The sequence below is a fragment of the Camellia sinensis genome, chromosome 8 (genome assembly GCF_055761805.1).
Source record: "Camellia sinensis isolate YWXY chromosome 8, ASM5576180v1, whole genome shotgun sequence".
Classification (NCBI taxonomy): Eukaryota; Viridiplantae; Streptophyta; class Magnoliopsida; order Ericales; family Theaceae; genus Camellia; species Camellia sinensis.
In genome coordinates, this window is record NC_138968.1 from 187,953,452 (window position 1) to 187,973,520 (window position 20,069).

A 20,069-nucleotide genomic window follows, 5' to 3' on the forward strand; every position below is an offset into this window, starting at 1 on the left:
TATTGTAAATAAAAATTAAAGTTTTTTTTTTTTTTTTTTTTTGACAATTGCAATAGATGATGCAAAAATCACTGTATTCAAAATTGGTTGATCCCCTATATTTAGTAAATATTGTTACAATTTTAATTGCACCGTGGTGCAAAAATGTTCATGTGTTTTGATTACAATTAGATATTTCGAAATATCGAAATGCGTCACATTTTTATAAAAAATAAAAATAAAATAAAAAAATTATATTTAGTGATTGTTTTTTATAAATGATGTCAAAAAATTTATTTTTTTATGTCCGTCTTGTAAAGAAATTTTAAAAGTGAAAGGAAACCAAAATTTTCAAAAAAAAAAAAAAAACTCAAAAAGAATTATTTTTGGTTTTTTTTTTTTTGAGAAATTATTAATAAATCTCAAATTAGGGAATGATGATCCATTTAGTCCTATTTTTTTTTTATGAACCATTTAGTCCTATTTTATTGGTAAGGAATATTTTCTTTTGATTTGACATTAGTGGAGTTTATACATTTACCCTTATTATAATTTTGGTGGATTCTTTTTACTCATTTGTAATGATTGAGAGGGTACCGTTTTACATTTTTATTTTTGTATGTTTGATTTTTGTAGAATGATATATGGTGGATAGATTTCTATTGCTGATATTGTTTTCTTATATCGTGAGAATCAATTTTGCTTTCTTCGGAAAATATCAAGTCATACCACATCACACACTACAACGTGTCCAACATAAATTACAAACATTATGAAATGAAATACCATACCGCAAGACACACATTTATAGTACGCAACATATTTTCACATTGAACATATTGGTACGACACACGGGAAACATAACCATGTACCCGCCGATCTCAGTCTAAAACCAACATGCACAATCAATGTCAGAACATAAAACCCTATTGCCTGCATTGAATAGATAATATTAATAACACCCATACGTATAAATTACCACAACAATAGAATGCACATCCTATATCCAAACAGGGCATTATTTCGACTATAAATACACACAACAATATCAACATACCCCTTTCACCATAAACTAATAGATAACTCTGACTATTAACATTTAATACACAACACCATAACATTAAAACCATACGAACATCACTTCTAATCATACACATTTGATGTGCGTGAATCGTCATATATCAAAATCACAATGTTAAATTTACTCAAAATATTATATTGTACATTACATCAACCAATTAGGGCATGTAGCAACGACTCAATCCACAAAACCAAAATCAAATACAAATAAAAGGTAACAAATTGTAACACACATCAACAATTAAAGTGTCAAACATTACACACCTTCGCCTTTCATTGTCGACGTTTGAAATTACGGCAATGGTGTAATCGGTGTGTACAATGACGAACACTGTCTACTGTGTCTGTATTTATGTCTCCGAAGACGACGACGTCAAACCTTCACCGGCGAAGATTGATCAGCTATTGTTGAAGGTGACCCGTCGGCAAAGAGGTTCCTCTAATTAGGGGTTTCAATCGAAAACACAAATGTAGAATTTGTGGGAACAACTCTTCGAAAAAACCTCAATCACATAGTGTTCCAATCCCCTAACATGGAAATGTTTTAATGTGAAAATGTTTCTTGACAATGTTTCCATATACAGATCAAGCATTCAATCAGAAAGAGGGAAACCAAAAAATGCCTATAGTGTGCTTTATGTTCACAAATGTAATTTCACCCACAACAAAATTCCACATTCGCCCCCATTAAACACATAAAAACGTGCATGGAAGAGGACCGATGTGTCAATCTAATTATTTTAGGAACTTTTAGTTTAACAAAAAAAAGACAAAACTAACTAGTTCACAAACTGAAATTTATTGGTGTTTCATCTTCTTCTTCTTTTTTTTTTTCTTTTTTTTTTTTTTTGCCTTTTCTATATTTTTTCAAATTTTTTAAAAATATACTTTTTCCATTTGTGATGCCAAGTAAAACCTAAAAACATAAAGGCCCTGTTTGGTTTGTTTTTGAGAATTTTTTTTTTTTGAAATATGCTCTACAAACACATGTTTTAGAGTAATCAAACCAAACAGATTTTCTCAAAAAAATTCTCAGAAATGTGTTTGGTTGACTTTTTCTAGGATAACTTTTCAAACATGTTTGCAAACACATTTTTAAAAAAAAATCTCAGAAATCCGTTTGGCTGGTTTTTTTTAGGAAAAAAAATACAAACACCCCCAATAATGTAAAAAAAAATCTACAAAAATACAAAAAATGATATAAAATAAATTCCAATGTTATACATAATTGGATATTTCCATTTTTATACATATTCGGATTTTTTTCATTTTTAGGCCTTGTTTGAGAACAGGCTAATTTAGTAACTTTTTGGCGATTTAGCTAAAATATGAGCTAAAAAAAACTAGTGTGTTTGGGATGACTTTTTAGTTTTTACGAAAAGATGTGCAAAAAGTAGAGAGAAAAGATAATCTTTGACTTTTTGGTATGGGTTGTTGGCTTTTTAGCTAATTTAGTAACTTTTTGATTTTTTGGCTAAAAATGAGGGTTCCCAAACCAGGCCTTAATACGTCATTTTCATATTTTATATGTAATCAACATTTTTGCCATTTATATATGTAATTATGTTTTGTCGTTATTGTACATAATTTTCATATTCATATTTGTTATAAGCATATTTTATATGTAATTAACATATAAAGGGGAATATTACAATGAAAATACATTAAAGTTAGTACCACAATTTAAAAAAACAAATATTACTTAAGTACAACATAATTAGTACCAATACCTGAACTAACATAATAAAAATTGAACTAATACATGAACATAATTAGTACCAATACATGAAGTAACATAATAAAAATTGACAACGACGGTTATTGACATTTTTAAAAAAATAAAAAACTAATACAACAAGAATGACAATATTACAACATAAAATTTTATTTTAACATAATAAAAATTGAAAAAAAACCAAATATTACAACATAATTAGTACCAATACATGAACTAACATAATTAAAATTGAAGTACAACCATTGTTTGCAACCACGGTTACTGACATTTTACTTAAGCACAACGAGAATGAAAAGTACCAACAAAAGGATCTCACCATTGTCCCATCTGCAGTAGTTGTTCACGTGACATATTGGCATGGTTGTGTTGTTGCATAGATAGTACTTCATCTTCATTTCCATTTTCATTTTGAACTCCACCTTCACCCTGAATTTCACTTGCACCTTCACTTTCATCTTCGTCTTCATCGTCGGCTTCATTTTCTTCACTTGATTCTTCTGTATCGAAAAATTCATCTTGTTCTTGCACCGCACGTCTCCAATTGTGGAGAACACAACATGCCACAACAATTGGCCCTTTGTGTACCATATCATCCTGTGGCATGTGTTTCAATAATGGAAACCGTTGCTTCAACTCTCCAAAGGTTCTTTCTATTACATTCCTCAAAGAAGAATGTCTATGGTTGAACAACTCCTTTGGACCATGATAGCGATGTCGCCTATTGAACTCCTGCAAATGATATTTTTGCACACGATATGGGGCTACGTAGCCGGGCATATTTGTATATCTAGCGTCCACGAGATAATACTTATCTACAGTAAAGCACTTTCAATAAGAACAAATCATGGCATATTTGGGTATCGCTTGAAAAAAAAATTACACTTACTCGGTGTCAAACATGGAAAGTCAGCGCTACTTGTGGTAAGTGCTTCTAAAAAAATTCCTGAATCATGTGCCCTACCTTCCCAACTAGTGTATACAAATGTAAACTTCATGTCAAATGAACATACAGCCATCACATTTTGAGTAGTATTCACTTTTCTACCTCGATATGGCATTTGGTCAGCTTCTTGTGCTACAATAGCAATATGTGTGCCATCTATGGCCCCTACACAATCCTACTTCATTAAAATTTGAATGCTTTTTAGGAAAAAAAATTGGCACACATATTTGAAATCAAAATTAATTGATGAACACCAAATATGTTGGTTTGCATTTATGTTCATAAGACTTACTATATTGGGTTATGAACACCAAAATTAATTAGATGCATAGTTGTTTAGCAAAAAATGTGAACACTGACCCAATTTCATATCGTATTTCGTAAACAAATCAATGGAAAATTCAAACACACTCACTGTTTTCATTTATGTGTGAAAATATTTTTCAAAATTAAAAAAAAAAATTAGAAAGGTTTCTTCACATTGATATTTTCAAAACAAAATTCCAAAATACAAATTTCTTGCATCAATTTCCATTTTTATTTTTCTATTTTCAAACCATTAAAAATGTTTATTTTTTCTTGCAGAAAAATGTTTAATGTATTTCTTACAAAATTCCAAAATACAAATTTCTTGCATCAATTTCACATTGATGTTTTTTTCTTGCATCAATTTCCATTTTTTATTTTTTCTTACAAAATTCCAATATTTATTTCTTCTTGCAGAAAAATGTTTTTAATACAAAAAAAAATTTGTCGAAACAAACAAATAGAAACTTGACTAATCTACTCATGAAATAGCCAAGACCCTTCTAGTGGATTAAAACCTAATTCGATGTTATATGGTTTCAGAGCTTGGAAAAGTTCTGCTTCATCCTAGTTTTTAGGGCCTTCCTCAATGGGCCGTTGTTGGTCAGTGTTTTGGTATAAGTTACATGACAACTTAAATAATATGTGATCATGCCTTTGGTATCATTTTCATTTTTATGTTACACGGAAAAATAAAAATAAAAAGTCACATTAATCTTATTTCCAAACCATTTTGGGTAAAATGAAGATAACCTTTAACTATTTTTTACATTACAGGTGACACATTCACATCTAAATTTGAAATCATGACCATATTCATTTAATTTGAAATCAAAATTAATTTATGAACACCAAATATGTTGGGTTGCATTTATGTTCATATGACCAAATATGTTAGGTTATGAGCCAGAAAATAAGTACAATATTCAATCCATATAAAATAATTCAAATCAACTACCATGCATGTTACCTTAAACCATGGCCAGTAGCATCTGTCATATCGAATTTGAGGAGGGGTTATAGCCATGTTTGGTGGTTGGATTATAAATGGCGCAAGATTTCCTAACACTCACATCATAAGTACGAAATGTCGATGAATAGTCTCATTTGAGTGCTAAAGCGATCTCTAACATTTCTTATACATGAACTTTGACCACAAATGAATAAGAACATAGCCAATGACTCTTCCAATGACAATCTCATGTTTGACCAATCTAAAACATTTCTACGCACAATCTCGTTAACCAATTGCATAAATGTCATGACTTTCATACGCAATTGGTTACGGATTGATTTTGGATTTCCACTCAGTAAGAATTGTATGTACTGATCACCAATGTACGGACAATTACGTTGCGGTTGTTTCATATGAATGTCATTTGTTAGTTAACAAACCATGTTGTAGTCCATGAGATCTTCGTTATCGCCACTATACGGGTCATACAGATTGTTTGCTTGCCCTTCATTTCGTCGTGACGATGACATCTAAATGGCAAAGTGTAAAACGATCACGGAATTAATTTTGATAATATAAAATTTGGGTATTACTCATAACAAACACATGTAAAAGAGCATGGTCCGAATAGTAGGAAATAAGAAACATTGGCATGCGCAATTCATGATACTATTGCAACAACAAAGAAAATAGAAAGTGGAGAAAAAAAATGGAAAAAGGCCTAGCACAGTCTAAACCAAAAGCAAATAGAAAGCGGGAAAAAAAAATTGGGACAACGCCCACCATAGTCTAAACCGAAAGGCAAGTTAAAAAAAAAAAAAAAAAAAGGCAAGTTAAAAAAAAAATAAAGCAAATTCTGCAAGCACCCAGCCTTGTCACAAAGTATGTCCACCTTCACATCCACCACAACTGTGGGATCACCAAGCTTGTCACAAACTAAGGATCCAAAGGTACCTCATTTCCGGTTCCATGGTCACAAACATGGTTCGCCATTCTAACGATGTGAACATGTTCATGGACTTCAAGTACAAGCTCGAATCCAAGGCCATTGATTTGAGTATGTCCATGCAGGCTGAAACTGAGTACGCATTAGTTGCCCCAGCATTTGTCTTAGTTCGAAGGTAAAACCTTTCACGTGCGTCACTTGAACGTTGCCATGATTGAAGTGCATCATCCATTCTCGGGTTCTTGCTTGATTGCCCTTGGCCACTAGACTTACGCTTACTTTTAGAAGTGCAAGATTCATCTACTACACCTTTCCTGGAGGTATATGCATGAAAGAGTTCATCCATTTCTCGCTCATTATCAGATGTAGGTGCACCCTAACGAGAAGAACGGGCAAATGTTCCAGTGGAAAATGTTTTGGCAAAGATTTCTGACATTAGGTCATAATGTTCAAGGCCTTTATTTTGGAATTGTTTGGCATTTGGGTGTGCCTACAAGTTGTAAACATAAAATAATAATTAGACAAAAAATTATCTATACACGTGGTTGTCGTCAATGTATGCAACAAAACAAATACCTGAACATAATTTTTCCAAACATCATCTGGGGTAGTCACTGTTTGTGTTATTGGATCCCAGTCTAATCTCGTGTGGTTTTTTAGAGCAACAAACTCTTTGTAGTTTGCCTTCAAACGTGCGTACTTACCCTTCAACTTTCTTTGGCCAAAAATTTTTCCAAGCTTCTTAGTCATCTCATCATCAATTGTTTGCCATTGCTTTAGGACAAATTTCTATCTTTCTTTGACATGCAGGGACCCTCTTTCTTTATTTCATCGAGCAAGATTTCTAAAAATATCTTAACACTGTCAGACCCCCACATCTTAAAGTCATCAACATCGTTAGCCATACTAGCCTAATACAAGGGCAACAGATGTACATTTAATGTTAGTTGCCTTTAAGTTGTTCATTTCAGTAATACAAAAATAGCAATTGCAACACACTTACAATACATTGATATTAAAAGCACATATCAGTTTCCGGTGTAAGACAAAATCCACATCATGTTTTACCGGATAAGGATAGTCGTTTTTAGGAAGATAACACATCAATATATGTTCACACACCAACAAGATAATTTGTATTGTTGTCAATTTGAGAGCAATAAAACTGTTCTCTGTTTTGTTCAACACAGCGATAATTTTGTATTTTTGTCATTTTTGTTTTAGGATTTTGTAGATTAATGGTAATCGATTAGACTAATCATCTCACAACTAATAAGCAAAAGAAATCATCATTCTTCAATATTTAATTTCATCTTAAAATGATTTTTTTACCAGATAAGGACAATCATTTTCAGCAATGGATGAATCAACTGAGAGTTGAGGAGATCTATTCCTCTTCTTTGTTTGTGTATTGAACAACGACCGAGGAGTATGGAGTTAGCCTAAAAATGGCACAGAAACTTGCTTCAACAAAACCAACAGATAATGAGCAATTAAAAACTAATCAAAACTTGTAAACTAATAATAATAATTGAAAATTACAGTTGACTTAAAGGAGCCAACTTCCAGAAACCATGTACTAATTCAACAATGATGGATTGGTTTCAGGAATGAAGGAAATTAAAGAATGAGCTTGGTCTTCCTTGGTCCGTGGAGCCTACCATGTATCTTTTGCTGGGCCCTGTTTGTGTTTTTTCTTTTCCTCTTTTTTTTTTTTTGGTCTTCCCCTTCATCGCTCTGTCACTGTCTAACTTTGCCACAACCCCATACATCTCACTCCAAAATTTGTAATCGGCATACAATGAACCCAATAAGATGAAAACCACATAAAAAATGATGGTCTCCTTTTTACTTCAATTTTTTAACAACCCCAAACACAACAAACAAGTACCATAAAATCAAACCAATTGATACCAAATAAACCGAAATTCTTCAAACACCCAATACAAAGACAGACATGGTGAAGAGAAGAAACGCTGAGATTAGGAAGTTTGTAAAGAAAAGATGGCAAGATTTGTACCTCTTGCTTACCGGGTTTTGGTGGACCGCAACTCCCACCATCCACATCGAACACCACAGCACGGCCTGTCTGTTTTTGGTGTGAAGGATGCCATTGTCCTTCGTCGTGGTGGGGTTTAAAGCTGGGCACTTTGCATTTTATAAAGGTGAACAACCACAGATGATGGAGATTGATATTATTGTGGTAGATTTTTTCAAGATTTGAAGAATCAATTTCACTGATACAGAAGTTAGGGCAGAAGATTTGGGGAAATCTGTGAGGGAGAGAAGTGATTGTGAAAAGAGAGTTAGATACCCCTTTTGCCTGAACCCTCTGTGAGTGACGACACCTTCATCTGCATATTGAGCAACCACAAATTTGAGACAGAGTAGGGTTGTGCACCACAAATTTCTCAAATCTTCAACACAATAATAATGGAGATGAGAGGGTCTTTTTGAAAAACCAAAGACGAGTACAGATCATTCGAATCAATTGTTGAATTTGCTTCCTTTTAGCACAAAGAGAGAGAACTATTGGACTGTACATAATAATATAGAAGTGAGAGGAAAAAGGTTTTGTGTAAGAGAGAGAAGCCAGACAGAGGCCCTGTAGAATATATTTGGAAGAAGGGAAGTTGTATTGAAAACAAAAGGGGCCCACGTTTTGTATAGACCACTTTTGAAAAAAAAAAAACAAAAACAAAAGTTATTTTATAAAAAATATTTGGACAAAGGCAAACTAAACAAGTTTTTGTACTTTTTTATCTCAAAAACTAGCCTACAAACACAAACGAAACACATGTAGAGAGAATATTTAGAAAAGGGCAAACCAAACAAGTTTCTGTACTTTTTTATCTCATAAACTACTTTACAAACACAAACCAAACAAGGCCTAAAGTTTTTTTTAAAAAAAAATTACTAACAAAAAAACCAATAGAAAAAGTAAACCCGAAATACCTAATAAAATGTAGAAAAATATGAATTTACAAAAAATCCATACAGTAAACCACAGCAAAATTTTAACTATAATTTAGTTTTGGGTTCGTTTGGGATGTGGGTTATCTTTTTGGCTTTTTAGCTTTTTGACTATTTTAACCTGGGACTAGAAAGTCTCGTTTGGGATGATTTTTTTTTACTTTTGTGGGAGAAAAATGAAATAATTATAGTTTGAATGTGACATTTTATCTTATTGACTTTTTAACCTATTTATCTTTTTATTACTATTTTAGTCTCGTAACCTTACGCCTAACTAGTGCTTTATTCAGCATTTTCCTTCTAACAAGTGAGGCACCACACTTTCAGAATTGAAAAAAAAGTATATATATAATTTAAACACAAGAGGAGAGATACAAGGCCAAGAGAATCAAATTGGAAAACCACAAATCAACAGCCCTGGGCAAACTGGAGTACATTTTTATTGAGATCATAGACAAGCAGCATATCTTGTTGATGCAAAGAACCTGTGGGTGTTGATTTCCTACCACACAACCAAACGGGGAACTCAGCTGGAGAGCACCGGCAAAATAGATTAAGCCCAACAACTTGCACAAGAAGATGAGAAACTGGTGGTGATTCGTCCACTCGAGGGTGCTTCGACGATCAAGTCCGTAATCAATATCTCTCAAAGATAGCAAATTGTGTTTAAACTCACAAGAAAGAACTTACCTCAGACCCACAAGGGCCTTGCTTTTATAACCAGCAGTGACCTGATCCCTTTAGAAGCCTCACTTCAATGGACTCAGGCTCAATGCTCATCCTGGACCCTCAACTAATTTATTATGTTTTGCCGTCTTTTATTACGTTAGCCTAACAAGAACGTCGTCCATAGCTAATTTATTACGTTTTGCTGCCTTTTCGAATTTTTGACAAAACTCTCCATTCTCTCTCTTCGTCTCTTCACTTTTCATTCTTTCGTTCTTTCTCTGCCCAGATTTTCTCTCTCTACGAAATCCACCATTTTCATACCTTTGAAGCTTTGCAGTCGTGCTCCGTTTCGCTCCTCCGGTGAATTTTTCATTGTTTTGTTCCAATGTTTGCCACCATCTGACTCCGACGAGTACTACTCCGGCCTTGTTTCCTCGCCCTTATTCAGTGAGTTCTTAATTTCTGCTTTTTAATTTTTGCCTTCCACTATTCTCTTAAAATGTTTTCTTCTTCGCATCTGTTGTACTCTGTTGTTATTTTCATGTTCTGGCCATTATGAATCATTTCTTGTTTCTTGAATTTTTGTTGTGCTTCAAGTTGCATCACTAAAATGTCAATTGTGTTTTCCTGATGTGATTCTTGCACAATGTCTTGCACACACTCACTCAGTGTTGTGCGGATTTGTAATTTTTCCATATTCTTGAATCTTTGCTGCTTTCTTGATTCTGAATCATGCTCTTTTTTCTGTTTTTCTCACTTTGTTTCCAGATTAGTTGCTTTCAATTTTTGTTTCTGTGTTTTCTTGACTTGGGATTTGTTTAGAAACTGTGCACTTAGAAGAATCGAAACAAGTTTTCCCCTTAGATCTTCCACAACCCTCACCCCAATGCTCTCTAGGGTTTATCTGAGGTCTTTAACCCCTTACCAAGCTTCTTAATAAACCTCTGTTTCCTTTGCCGAGATAATGGGCATGTGGAGGGTAGACACCCTTTCCAAACTGGAATACTTTAGGCAAGAGTTTTCCATTCCAACCAACATTCAACTTCGGTTGGCTGGTGATAATGACTCTATCATGCTTAGGAAGGATTACATGTCTTTTTTCGTAGTCTCCATCATTGAGGGTGTAGTTAGATTTCCCCTTAACAGCCTCTTTAGGGAAGTCCTCCGTTATTACAAACTCAATACCATGCAACTAGCCGTTAACTCCTTTAGGATCATTAATGGCATTACCGAGTTGGCATGTCGGCAGAATGCCAGAGTAACCCTATTCGATATCCAATACTGATACACAATGTGTGGCCTCAAGACTAACTCTGGCTACACGTACTACCTTAAGCCAAGATCTACACAGTATAAATTAATAGCCGACATTCCAGATTCAAATAAGGGTAATCCAAACGACTACCTAATTGTCTCGGGTAATTGGGAGTTTACAATAGATGATGAGCTCCATTTTTTTCCCTTGCGTCGTGAAGTTTTTAGGGATGACAAAGGTAAGGACTTAGTTCCCCCCCCCACAAAGTCCCTTCTTTACTGCCTTACTAAACAATCTTGATGTTTATCTGTTCTAATGTTTTCTTCTTGTCTTTGCAGCTCTCCCTCAGCCAGAGAAGAACTTCCGCTAGTCTTACGTGCTGAGCAAAGACTTGGTCCGACTTCTCGACTTGCCAATTGAACTCCGTAAGGCTCTAATCCTTCTTAACAACATCTCGACATATAGAAGTCCTTTGTCCGACGTTCCTCGCAAAAACAAGTCTTCCTTACCCATTACAACTCCGCCAGTCACTTCATTGTCAAGGCCAAATCAGGCCTTCACATCTGACTTTGCAAATCAGCTATCAACTTCAACCTCCCAGTTAATTCCTCCAGTCCAGCGCTAGCGCCGACGCCGAGCTCCTACTAACGCCCCCACCGGCAAAACTCGAAATAGAAGACGCTGAGGTCTTATTTTTATGGGCTGAAGCTTGTGGCTTAAGGCTTTTGAAGGTAGAGGGGTTAATCACCATTCTTTAAACCTTATTCTCTAAGCTTTTTCACTTGTGTTTCCCATTCTTTCATCAATTTTTTTTGAGCTTTTTACCACTGTTTTTCAAAGGTTTGCAGAGGCTAAAAAAGTGGTTTTGAAGTCCCAAAAATGGAGGGGTTAGTCACCTCTCCTTTGGTTTATTTATTAGCTTAAATTGTTCCACGTTTTAGCTTTCATTCTATCACATTTTTATACTATTTTTGGGCTATTTTTGGATTGTAAAAACTCTGCATTTTTGGGTTAAAACTTGGGTTTTAAGGCCATTAAAGCTTGAGGGGTGGTTCATCCTTCTTTGTACCTTGTTTTGGAGGCTTTTGCCCTTGTGTTTCCCACACTTTTACTATCTATTTTTGAGTTTTTAAACACTGAATTTCAGAGTTATTTCAGTGGCTAAAAATATTTTTGAAGTCCAAAATTAGAGGGGTTAGCCTTCCCTTCTTGTGTTTTGTTTACTAGCTTAACATGCTCCATGTTTTAGCTTATTTTTCTAGCTTTTGTTTGCTTAATTCCAGCATGTTTTAGGGTTGTTTCAGACCTGTTTTAGCTCTATTTTAGGCTAGTTAGTTCATTTGAGTCTTATTTTGCATGGTTGTAGTGTAATAGTCTTCACAAGTTGGTGTTTTAGGGTCTTAGACATCTCTTGTTTGAGTTGATAGCATCTTTTAGTGCTGTTTTTCACTCCATTTCAACACTATAAACCCTGCAACCTCCCTTTTTGCTTCACTCTTTCATTTGTTTTTTAGGGTTGTTTCAAGCTTGGGATCCTTTAAGCTTGAGATTGAGGTCATACTTAATGGTTTAATCCTCTTTGAGGGTTCATTATCAATGGCATGGTCTCTTTCTTGCCTTACATTATCCCTTGATTGACACTTCTTTCATCTTAGAGGACACTCACTAAATGGACAAATTGATTAAAGGATGATTCGGTAGCTAAAACATGTAAACAAAATTGGCAAGTAAAAGTGGCAAGATAAGCATTCTTTGTGTTACATTGCATGTGTTCAAATCGGACGTTAATTTGAACACAAGGAAAATGGGGCATTTCATACTCAAAAGTGATGAAATGTGCCACTTTCCTAGGTCTCCATTGCCCTTGATCATGCATAATAGGGTGATGGCACTTGAGTCTTGTTTTGCACTCATTAAACTTGTACAATTTGGTCCCTTAACCATCATGCATGGAAATTGCTTGATTGATGCTTTGAGGGCCAAATGTATCACTCCTTTGAGCTTGTGTTGATGATAAAAGGTGATACATAGTACAAATAACCTGTGACAATGCCTCTTCTTTGCCCCGTTTGCTCTCTGTTGTAGCAAAAAAAAAGAGCATCATCAGTGGCCGACCAACCATTGCTATTGGCCGGCAGGCCACCATTGTTGGACGACACCCTTTGCTGGTGGCCAGTCGGCCACCACTTTTGGCCTGCCGACCACCAATGAAAATTTGGCAGAAAGCTTGTCAAGCAGAGCAGAGTTGATCTGGAGAAGGAAAACCAGTGCATAGGGTGTGTAACAAAGGCAATTGGAAACAAAACAGTGGGCATTCTTCAAGTGGAAACCAAGCATGCATTGGGCATCCCTCGCCTCCCAGGACTATTTGTTTAAATTGATTAGTTAGTTAGTTGTAGCTAAATAATTAATGTTGTAATTATTTAAGTAGAGTAGTTAATTAATTCATATTGTAATTAATTAGCTTAGTTGCTTTGTAATTAATTAGTTAAGTACTTAGCTAATTAGTTTGCTTTGTAATATTTGATTAACTTAGATAGTTAATTATTTAATTGTTTTAATTAACTAGCTTAGAGTAAGCTCGTTATTCATTCGACATGTTGTAATAATTAGCTTAGTTTAGCTAGCTAGTTAGCTTTTATTCATTCGGACCCTCCTTCACGAGGGCGTAATGTTGTAATAAGTGTGCGTGCATGTGTGCGTGTATGTCTTCCAACCCCATGTCTTTCTCCTTTTTACTTAACCGCTTTCGATGGTTAGTTTAAGAGCATATTTCAATTAGCATATTGTATGCTTGCATCCATTCATTTTGTATTGCATACACCGAGGCTCGGCGCATCATTCAAACTACATTGTCATTTCAATATCTTAGTTGAATACGTGTTTAAATCACATATTGTTCAAATCGATTCATATGCCATATTAGTAGCCGAGCCTATTAATTGCATTCTTTACATGTGTTGCATTAGGCATCTTGTATAGTTAGGAATCATGCATTATTTTTCTAACTCATGTTTTCCTAGCTCGGAGTACTAGGCGAGTTTTTATGCTTTAGCATACTTGCATAAATGTGAATGTTGCCATGATTAGCATGGTTGCCATGATTACTGCTTGAATGTCTGTGGATTAAGGCTTGTTGTTTGAATTGGAACGATTCAACAAATGTAAGTTTTTAAGCCCACTTTGTTAAGTGGCAAATCATGTTTTAAGCCCACTATGTTTGGTGGCAAATTCGCAAACTTTTTAAGCCCACTTGAGGTGACAAATTCAAACTATTTTCGCAAAACAAACATGAGTTGAATTGTTCCAAATTGAGCAAACTAGTCTATACTTGCTTGTGCGCATCACATAGTAATGCTAGCTTAATAACCAGAACAAGAACGCATAATGTACATAAAAATCACATCATGATTAGTAGAGACCGATCTTTGATCGGGCGAGCGAGGGTGCTTAATTCATGACCTTCCCCTCTCGTACCTAAGTTTCCGAGCCGAGGCAACTTTGGTGATGACGGACACGTGGCCTTTGGCACGAGTCATGGGTTTCCTAAATTTCCCCAAAAAAAAATATTTAGGTGGCAACTCTGTATCTAGAAAAGCAGTCCAATTTTGACATTATTTGATTTAAAATCAATTTTTCAAAAAGATTTGTCGGATTTGGACTCTTTGGTGTTTATCAGTTTCATATTGCACTTGTGACATTAGATTCAGAACTACAGGAGTCCGAACTATAAGGCTTTCTTTCAAACCTTCCGAAAGGGGGTTCGAAAAAGCTGAGCCACAGTCACTCCTTCGCAGCTAAAACCGAGGAGTTTAAGAAGGAGTTGACAATGAAGACCAATAAGGAAGCCAAACTCCTTGCTTCTCTAAATCAAGCTGAGGCTCCTATCCGAGGTTTGCTGGACTAGGCCAAAGTTACATAACTGGCCTAAAGCAAAGCCGAGGATTGTACTAAAGCGGCTGAGAATGTTGCCAAGATTGCCAAGGCAAGGCAAAAGAAGTAAAGGAGAAGGAGGCCTAAGTCCAGAACGAACTTCAAGCGGCACTTGCTATGAAATAGGCCGAACTCAAAGCTACCGACGAAAAGGCCTATGTTGAAAGGGCGACCGACGTCCAAGATGCCTACAAGAGGCAAGTGAATCGAGCGTGCAACAATGGGTACATCCTTGGGTGGGTAGCTACCTTGAAGGAGCTGTCCATTCCTAAGGACTCACATCTTCACGACACCGGCCAACTTGTTGTGTCATTCCCTCCTACTCCAAGCCAATCCGATGATGAGACTAAGGGTAAGGAAGATGCCGAAGACGACAAGGCCGAGGACGCAGTCGCTGAGGTCGATGCCAAGAAAGATGAAGCTGCTAGGGCCAAATCCCCAACTCTAAATGATCAAGTCCTACACTTGACTCAGGATAAGGATGATGAGGAGGTCTCCAAAGATACCACTGCAAAGAAGGCCACCCAAGAGGCCGAGATCCAATCCGCTGAGAAGAGCCTTGACCAAACTCTACTTGAGATTGACGCCGAAATTAAGGCTGAAAAGTTCGCCCAGCTAACTGCCGAGGTCGACGCGACTCGAATTGCCGAGGCAGGGTAGTTTGAGCAAAATGTTTAGAATCTCATGTACTTAGGATTTTTCATCTTTTCCTTGAACTTTTTCTCTTTTCAGTACTTGTAATCTTTTTGTGCTTGAAAAATGTTAGCTTCATTTTTTGGCCGATGTGCCTTATGCTTTGTAGTCGAACAAGTCTTTTCTTTAAATGAGTGCACGCTTCTTTTTCTCTAAGTGTTGAATGCTTCTCTTCATGTATGTTTACTTCATTGCTTCTGTATCTTGCATGTTTCTATACTTAGAATATTTTCAAAGTACACCTTATTTGTTCAATCACTTCGGATTGGAACACATCTGACAAGTGTCACCTCAGATAAAAACATTTACTGTTTTCCTCGGTCAATACTTAAAAATATAAAAATATTTTTACAAGTGTTGTTTTTTTACTTATACTTGCTGTCCTCTAGCAAGTCTCCACCTTTCCAAGTTTCACAACCTGGTTGGCTATCTCGGCTAACAAATACCTTGGGTATCCTTTTATCTGGTTACCTCGGCTGACTCTAACTTGTAAATTTTTTCAAAAGATTTCAACAAGTGTCAAGCCTCATTATTTCAACAAGTGTTAAGCCTATTCCTGCTTCCTACCCCCTAATGTGAACCTAAGTACCACTTATGTTCACATTAAGCATACAACTCCAATTCTTGCCGACATTTGATTCAAACAAAGGTTAGTTGAGGTTTTCTACCTCGGTTCTTTGTTAATCTAACTATATCAAACTTAGTTTAACTCTATCATATGGCAAGTATAATTCAACTCTAGCGTATGATAAGTCTAAGTTATATGTCATGTTTCATTCAGAAACATCGCCAACTTAGTTCAACTATCATATGGCAAGTATAATTTAACTCTACCATATGGTAAGTCTAAGTTACTCATTATGTTTCAATTGGAAACATCGCCAACTTAGTTCAACTCTATTGTATGGCAAGTATAATTTAACTCTACCATATGATAAGTTTAAGTTACTCGTCATGTGTCAATCGGAAACATCGCCAACTTAATTCAACTTTATCGTATGGCAAGTAAAATTTGACTCTACCATATGATAAGTCTAAGCTACTTGACATGTTTCAATCGAAAACATTGTCATAAGACTGTTCAGTCCTATCGCATAAATTTCAACAATTATTCACATAATCAAACTAGCACTTTATTAAAACTTCGGCATATTACATAAATCTCAAAAAACAAAAACTAATGATAGAAAAACTTCAAATTGTAAGTGTTCCAGGGTCGTGGCAACTCTTTGCCATCAGTGTCTTTAAGCTGATATGCCCTATTGTTGGCAACCGAGATGATTCTATAAGGCTTCTCCTAGTTTGGGCCAAGTTTGCCCTACCTAGGATCCTTCTTGTTGCCGACAACTTTTCTCAGGACGAGGTCTCCAACCTTGAACTCTCTTGGGTTGACCTTCTTGTTGTAAGCCCTAGCAAGCTGCTGCTGGTATGCCCCCAGCTGAACTGCTGCTCTCTCATTTCTTTCTTCTAACAGATCTAGATCTTGGGCCAAGAATCCCACATTGGTTCCATTCTCCACACCCTGGGTTCTGATTTTAGGGATGTTGACCTCTAGTGGGATGACTACTTCAGTGCCATAAGCCATGGCAAAATGAGACTCCCTAGTTGATCTTCTCGGCATAGTTCGGTATGCCCACAGAACATTGGGCAATTCTTCTACCCACTTTCCCTTGGCTGCTTCTAACCTCCTCTTGATTCCATCTAAGATGGTCTTGTTGGATGCTTTTGCCTGACCATTACTCTGGAAAAAACTAAGAGTAGAGCAATAGTTTTTGATCTTGTATTTTGCACAAAAGTTCTTAATCAGCTTACTGTCAAACTGCGTGCCATTATCTGCTATAATAGCTCTTGGAATCCTGAACCTGGTGATTATGTTCTTCTAGATAAAGTTCTTCACATCAATATCTCGAATCTTCGCGAGAGGTTCAGTCTCTACCCACTTTGCAAAGTAGTCTGTGTCTACTAGCAAAAACTTTTTTTGTTCAGTTGCTTGGGGCAGTGGTCCCACCAGGTCCATTTCCCATTGGGCAAATGGCCAAGGACTAGACACTGGGTTCACATTTGCTGCAGGCTAATGTATCAAAGGTGCAAACCTTTGACACTTTTCACACTTTCTAACATAGGCCTCAGCATTCTTTTGCATGTATGGCCACCAGTATCCCTAAGAGATGGCTCCATGGGCAAGTGACCTACCCCCTGCATGGCTTCCACAAACTCCTTCATGGATCTCATATAAAAAGTCCTTTACCTGAGAAGGATGCACACACTGGAGTAGAGATCTAGTGAAGGATCTTTTGTATAGATGGCCTTCTATTGACAGGCAGAATCTAGCCGACTTCAACTTGGTTTTGTGTGCCTCCTTTTTGTCCTCTGGTAGTCTGTCCTCTTTGAGGAACACAACTATGGCATTCATCCAGCTAGAACCCATTTATACGCACATTGCTTCGTACTCCATTATCAGAGGCTCTACACTTGGGCCTGACAAATAATCAACCATTATCATCCTAGCCTCACCTGATTTCATAGCGCTAGCCAGGTTAGCCAAGGCGTCGGTGTGGCTATTATCATCTCGGCTAACCTGCTATAGCCGGTAATCCTAGAACAGTGTGAACAGCCTAGCAACCTCTTTATGTATGCTATCATCCTTTCATCTCGGGTTGTATACTAGCTCGTTGTTTGATTCACAATAAGCTAAGAGTCATAGAAGACTACCACCTCATTGGCTTCCGTGGCTGCTGCTAGTTTTAGTCCTGCAATCAACGCCTCATACTCTACTTCATTGTTTGAGGCCTTGAACCCCAAACAAATAGATTACTCAATCATTCGCCCATCTAGCGACACCAAAACCACTTATGTTGCCGCTCTTTGACGATTTGAACTTCTATCAACAAACAGGCGGAAGGAGTCACCAATGTAGATGTCGCAAGGCTTTTGTTTCTCTTCCTTTTTCTATTTTGATGGAGTGGGGTCCTTTGCCCCAGTTGGGTTTCTCCTGGTTCCCCTAGACATCTTAAACCTCAGCTCACCAGAGCCCGGCATGGTATGGTACCAAGGATGAACGCTGCCACGAAGTCAGCCAAAACGTGACCCTTGATTGCCATTCTAGGTCTAAATTCCAAGTCATATTGGCCCAGTACCACTATCTATCTGGCTATTCTGCTTGTCAGATCTCCATGTTGCAACAGGGACTTTAAGGGATGCTCAGTTAGCATTACAATTTTGTGGGCTTGGAAGTAGTGATTCAACTTTTTAGAAGCTATCACCAAGGCTAATGTTAACTTCTCTAAGGGCAAGTACTTGGTTTTTGCACTTGCCAGGGTCTTTCTCACATAGTATACTGCATTTTGCTCTCTATTTTTCTCTCGGATTACCACTGCACTCACTACGTGGTCTGAAACTGCCAAGTATAGGAACAGTTCCTCTCCAGGTGTTGGATTTGACAGAACTGGAGTTGTTGTCAGATACCTTTTCCAGTCGGCCAACACGACTTCGCACTCTTCTGCCCACAAGAAATCTGTGGCCTTGTTCAACAATTGAAAAAATGGTTTACACTTATCAGAACTTCGGCTGATAAATCTATTTAGGGCTACTGCTTTACCGGTCAAAATTTAGACTTGCTTAGCCGATGTTGGACTCTTTAAATCAATGATGGCCTTGATTTGATCTGGGCTTGCCTTAATGCTCCTTCCGGTGACTAAGTATCCTAGGAACTTACTAGACCTGACTCCAAATACACATTTCGAAGCATGGAGTCGGAGTCGATATATTCTTAGGATCTCAAAGACTGCCTTCAAATCGGCCAAATGGTTGCCAGGCTCCTTGATCTTCACGACCATGTCATCAATGTAGACTTTTATTGTCTTACCAATTAGGTGCTTGAATATCTTGGTTACTGACCTCTGGTAAGTTGCTCCTACACTCTTCAACTCGAAAGACATCACTTTGTAACAATAGAGTCCTTTCGGGGTGATGAATGTTGTATTCTCTTCATCTGGGATGTACATTGCTATCTGGTGGTAGCCTCTGTATGCGTCCAGGAAACTCATCCTTCCATGCCCTGAAGTGGCATTTACTAATTGATCAATTTTGGGCAATCGGAAACTGTTCTTGGGACAAGCCTTATTCAGGCTGGTAAAGTCCACGCAAACCCTCCACTTGCCGTTCTTCTTTTTTCACAACTACTGTGTTGGACAGCCAGGTTGGGTAGTTCACCTCCTAGATGGCCTTAGCTTCCAACAGCTTGTCCACTTTCTCCTCTACTGCCTCCACATGAATCAATGTCAACCTTCTTGCTCGTTGGATGACAGGTTTAGCTGACTTGTCTCTATTGAGTCTATGGCAAATGACCTCGGGATCAATACCAGGCATCTCGTACGGCGTCCAGGTAAACACTTCTATGTTTGCTCACAAGAAAGCCTTTAACTCCCTTTCCTTCTCCTCGGCTATGCCTGAACCAAGAAGGAAGAAGCATTCTTCATCATCTTCTTTTGCCAGAACCTTCTTCAAAGCTTCCTCACTCTTGTCGGCTGGTTCTTTGCCGACATCATCTAGGACCTTCATGTCATTGTCTTCAATTTCTACTGTCTCTACCTCTCGTAC

The 20,069-nt window shown here is 36.9% G+C and overlaps 1 long non-coding RNA gene across 2 annotated transcripts; it reads right to left on the bottom strand.

The window, feature by feature from the left end:
* Positions 1 to 5,187: 5,187 nt before the first annotated feature.
* On the bottom strand, positions 5,188 to 8,550 carry LOC114275147 (uncharacterized). Of its 2 annotated transcripts, none has more exons than XR_014339077.1 (3): positions 7,979 to 8,550; positions 6,524 to 7,389; positions 5,188 to 6,437 (listed from the first exon to the last, which is right to left on the bottom strand). It is a non-coding gene; the product is annotated as an uncharacterized LOC114275147 (long non-coding RNA). The 2 variants fall into 2 exon arrangements; XR_003633633.2 differs by having other exon boundaries at positions 7,968 to 8,550.
* Between the last annotated feature and the right edge of the window lie 11,519 nt (positions 8,551 to 20,069).